General features: G+C 49.6%; 1 pseudogene; it reads right to left on the bottom strand.

The window, feature by feature from the left end:
• Positions 1–211: 211 nt before the first annotated feature.
• Positions 212–5,018, bottom strand: part of LOC109473635 — a 12,840-nt pseudogene continuing 8,033 nt past the window's right edge.

The following is a 5,018-nucleotide window of genomic DNA, read 5'->3' as shown; positions in this document are numbered from 1 at the left end:
CGTGAATTGTGTAATTATATTCTAGGGTATCAAGTTACATTCCCCAAATCACAGACACTTTTAAGTGTCTGTGATTTAAAAATGTGTGTCTGTGATTTGAAAATGTGTGTCTATGATTAACAAAATGCCATGTGTTGCCATTAGCAACAGATGAACGCGATTAGAAACCTACTAGTATTAAGTAATTATGTTACAAGCCGTGTGTGATGACTTACAGCGTCTCTTCCGCGACTCCAAGTGCGTCCCCGAGGCTTGGGTCGCGATGCATGGCATCCCGAAGTTTTTGATGAACTTCCTCGTCACTTAGCCCCGAACTTTTCAAAATGTTGATGACAAAATCCGCAATGACACTCCCGGGACGAAAGTCGTAGACAGACAATGACTGGATATCGTCTTCAGGAATGTCTGTATCTTTCAGATATGTCCTTATCTGTGGGTAAACATGCTGTAGTTACTAGTAACTCTTGGAAGAAACCGGAGATTTCACACATCCATGAAGTATTGCAAATTTCCGGTTTTGTTCATTCTTGTGAATTTTTAATATTTTACAATATTTACAGGACAGCAGGCATGCCGTGGATACAACAGGAAACTGACCGGACAAAAAATGAGATAATCTTTGTACCGTTCACTTCTTGTGAATTGTACAAATTGATTGCAGCATCAAATCAAATTTGATAAGATTATAAAGTAATGTATGCATAAAGCTGAGGTTTGCAAACGATAAGTAGACCCTTCTGCAGCAGCCTTCAAACAGACCACGAGTCCACCAAGTGTACATAGAAAGAATGCATGGAAAATTTGTAGGACGACAACATACCAAGTTCCGTATCTGTTGTGCTAGTTTTCTGTGTTCCTTTGAGTTCCTATCCTTGAGAGTATCGTTGTACTGAACCAGGAGCATTGTCAATTGGATGTGGATGTCGTTCACATCTGTCGAAACAAGGACAGGTGTAAGCACCCATCGATAAATAATCCGCAATCTATGCTTTAGATTATGGATCAACAGTACAACATGTATCTATGCCAATTAAATTACATTAATATTATTATCATACTAACACGACTGTGCTTTTCCTGCTGCATTTTGCGTTTTTTTTCTTTCTAAAGCTTCTCGAATTATGTTGTACACAAAAGCACAAAAAGACACAGCCCTCTCCAGCAACGTAGGAACATGACAGGATAACCATTTTCGAACTTGAACTTTGTTTCCATAACAGCTACTCACCTAGCAAACATCATTAAGATCCAGTCACAGCCTCTCGAGTTATGCAGAACACATACAATCAACAAATGCATGAAAAGGCCTTTGCAGTACCGTTGGAAAAAGGCCTTCACCTTCATTTTCACAACAGATATTAATATGCCAAAATCAATAACATCCATCCACAACTACTAGAGTTATGACCGTCTAGTCATACATTCAGACCCACACCACAGCCACGTCACCATGGCCAAACCGAAAATATACCCTTCTGACGATGGAAACAAACAATAAAAGTCCACATATACCGTCTTTGAGTATGCATCTTGATCCTCTCCACTCGTAGCCTCCATCGCAAACACAGACGTTCAGGTTTGACGTTGAATTGTACGTGCAGATGGAGAACACAGGGCATGCGACTGGGCATTCTGTATCTGCGGTGGGTGTGGGTGATGGAACTGTAGATGCTGGAGTTACCGGCCTGGGTGTTGCAGTCGACAGTGCTATTGATGGCATAGACGGTGCAAGTGTTGACGTTGACGGTGCGGGTGATGGCGTCGATGGTGCGGGTGATGGCGTCGAGGGTGCGGGTGATGGCGTGGATGGTGCGGGTGATGGCGTGGATGGTGCGGGTGATGGTGTGGATGGTGCGGGTGATGGCGTCGATGGTGCGGGTGATGGCGTCGAGGGTGCGGGTGATGGCGTGGATGGTGCGGGTGATGGCGTCGAGGGTGCGGGTGATGGCGTCGAGGGTGCGGGTGATGGCATCGAAGGTGCTGGTGATGGCGTCGAGAATGCTGGTGATGGCGTTGACGGTGTGGGTGATGGCGTCGATGGTGCGGCTGATGGCGTTGAAGGTGCGGGTGATGGCGTCGAGAATGCTGGTGATGGCGTCGATGGTGTGGGTGATGGCGACGATGGTGCGGGTGATGGCGTCGAGGGTGCGGGTGATGGCGTCGAGGGTGCTGGTGACGGCGTCGAGGGTGCTGGTGACGGCGTCGATGGTGCGGGTGATGGCGTCGATGGTGCTGGTGATGGCGTCGATGGTGTGGGTGATGGCGTCGATGGTGCGGGTGATGGCGTCGAGGGTGCGGGTGATGGCGTCGAGGGTGCGGGTGATGGCGTCGAGGGTGCGGGTGATGGCGTCGAAGGTGCGGGTGATGGTGTCGAGGGGGCGGGTGATGGCGTTGAAGGTGCGGGTGATGGCGTTGAAGGTGGGGGTGATGACAACAAAGGAGATTCTGTAGTTGAGGCCGTTGTAGGTGTTTCGGTAGTTGAGACTGTGGTAGGGGGTACAGTAGTTGAGACAGTGGTAGGAGGCTCTGTAGTTGAGGCCGTGGTAGATGTTTCTGTAGTTGAGACCGTGGTAGGGGGTACAGTAGTTGAGACCGTGGTAGGAGGTTCAGTAGTTGAGACCGTCGTAGGAGGTTCTGTAGTTAGGACCGTGGTAACTGACTCTGTAGTTGAGGCCGTGGTAGGAGGCTCTGTAGTTGAGACCGTTGTGGGTGTTTCTGTAGTTGAGACCGTGGTAGGAGGTTCTGTAGTTGAGACCGTGGTAGGAGGTTCTGTAGTTGAGACCGTGGTAGGAGGTTCTGTAGTTGAGACCGTTGTGGGTGTTTCTGTAGTTGAGACCGTGGTAGAAGGTTCTGTAGTTGAAACCGTGGTAGGAGGTTCAGTAGTTGAGATCGTGGTAGCAGGCACTGTGGTTAAGACCGTGGTAGGAGATTCTGTAGTTAGTACCGTGGTAACTGGCTCTGTAGTTAAGACCGTGGTAGGAGGCTCTGTAGTTGAGGAAGTAGTAGGTGGCTCTGAGGTTGACACCGTGGTAGGTGGTTCTGTAGTTAGTATCGTGGTAGGAGGTTCAGTAGTTAAGGCCGTGGTAGGTGGGACTGTAGTTATTACAGTTGTAGGAGGTTCTGTAGTTAAGACCGTGGTCGGTGGTTCTGTAGTTGAGACAGTGGTAGGAGGCTCTGTAGTTGAGATTGTGGTAGGAGGCTCTGTAGTTGAGACCGTGGTCGGTGGTTGTGTAGTTGAGAGAGTGGTAGGTACCTCTGTAGTTGAGACCGTTGTAGGAGGTTCTGTAGTTAAGATTGTGGTAGGAGGCTCTGTAGTTGAGATCGTGGTAAGAGGCTCAGTAGTTGAGAACGTGGTAGAAGGCTTTGTTGTTAAATCCGTGGTAGGAGGTTTTGTAGTTGAGACCGTGGTAGGAGGCTCTGTAGTTAAGACAGTGGTAGGAGGCTCTGTAGTAGAAATCGTGGTAGAAAGCTCTGTAGTTGAGACCGTGGTAGGAGGCTCTGTAGATGAGACAGTGGTAGGAGGCTCTGTAGTTAAGACCGTGGTAGGAGGTTCTGTAGTTGAGACAGTGGTAGGAGGCTCTGTAGTTGAGACCGTGGTAGGAGGCTCTGTAGTTGAGATTGTGGTAGGAGGCTCTGTAGTTAAGACGGTGGTACGAGGTTCTGTAGTTGAGACCGTGGTAGCAGGCTGTGTAGTTAAGACCGTGGTAGGAGGCTCGGTAGTAGAGATTGTGGTAGGAGGCTCTGTAGTTGAGACAGTGGTAGGAGGCTCTGTGGTTAAGACCGTGGTAGGAGGATCCGTAGTTGAGAACGTGGTAGGAGGCTCTGTAGTTAAGACCGTGGTAGCAGGCTCTGTAGATGAGAACGTGGTAGGAGGCTCTGTAGTTGAGACGGTGGTAGGAGGCTCTGTAGTTGAGAACATGGTAGAAGGCTCGGTAGTTGAGAACGTGGTAGGAGGCTCTGTAGTTGAGATTGTGGTAGGGGGCTCGGTAGTTGAGACAGTGGTAGGAGGCTCCGTAGTTGAGACAGTGGTAGGAGGCTCTGTGGTTGAGACCGTGGTAGGAGGCTCTGTAGTTGAGATTGTGGTAGGAGGCTCTGTAGTTGGGAACGTCGTAGAAGGCCCTGTAGTTGAGACCGTGGTAGGAGGCCCTGTAGTTGACATTGTGGTAGGAGGTTCTGTGGTTGAGACCGTGGTAGGAGGCTCTGTAGTTGAGACCGTGGTAGGAGGCTCTGTAGTTGAGACCGTGGTAGGAGGCTCTGTAGTTGAGCCCGTGGTAGGAGGCCCTGTAGTTGAGACCGTGGTAGGAGGCTCTGTAGTTGAGACCGTGGTAGGAGGCTCTGTGGTAGAGACCGTGGTAGGCGGCTTTGAAGTTGAGATTGTGGTAGGAGGCTCTGTAGTTAAGACCGTGGTAGGAGGCTCTGTAGTTGAGATTGTGGTAGGAGGGTCTGTAGTTGAGACCGTGGTAGGAGGCTCTGTAGTTGAGACCGTTGTAGGAGGCTCTGTAGTTGAGATTGTGGTAGGAGGCTCTGTAGTTGAGATTGTGGTCGGAGGCTCTGTACTTGAGACCGTGGTGGGTTGTTCTGTAGTTAGTATCGGGGTGGCGGGTTTAGTAGTTGAGATTGTGGTAGGAGGCTCTGTAGTTGAGATTGTGGTAGGAGGCTCTGTAGTTGAGACAGTGGTAGGAGGCTCTGTAGTTGAGATTGTGGTAGGAGGCTCTGTAGTTGAGATTGTGGTAGGAGGATCTGTGGTTGAGACAGTGGTAGGAGGCTCTGTAGTTGAGATTGTGGTAGGAGGCTCTGTAGTTGAGATTGTCGTAGGAGGCTCTGTAGTTGAGACCGTGGTAGGAGGCTCTGTAGTTGAGATTGTAGTAGGAGGCTCTGTAGTTAAGATTGTAGTAGGCGGCTCTGTAGTAAAGACAGTGGTAGGAGGTTCTGTAGTTGAGACCGTGGTAGGAGGCTCTGTAGTTAAGACCGTGGTAGGAGGCTCTGTAGTTGAGACCGTGGTAGGAGGCTCTGTAGTT

The sequence above is a fragment of the Branchiostoma belcheri genome, unplaced genomic scaffold, assembly GCF_001625305.1.
Source record: "Branchiostoma belcheri isolate BF01 breed outbred unplaced genomic scaffold, Haploidv18h27 scaffold100, whole genome shotgun sequence".
NCBI classification, from domain to species: Eukaryota; Metazoa; Chordata; class Leptocardii; order Amphioxiformes; family Branchiostomatidae; genus Branchiostoma; species Branchiostoma belcheri.
Note: the sequence above shows the minus strand (reverse complement) of the source record. Positions and strands in the feature narration are given on the sequence as shown.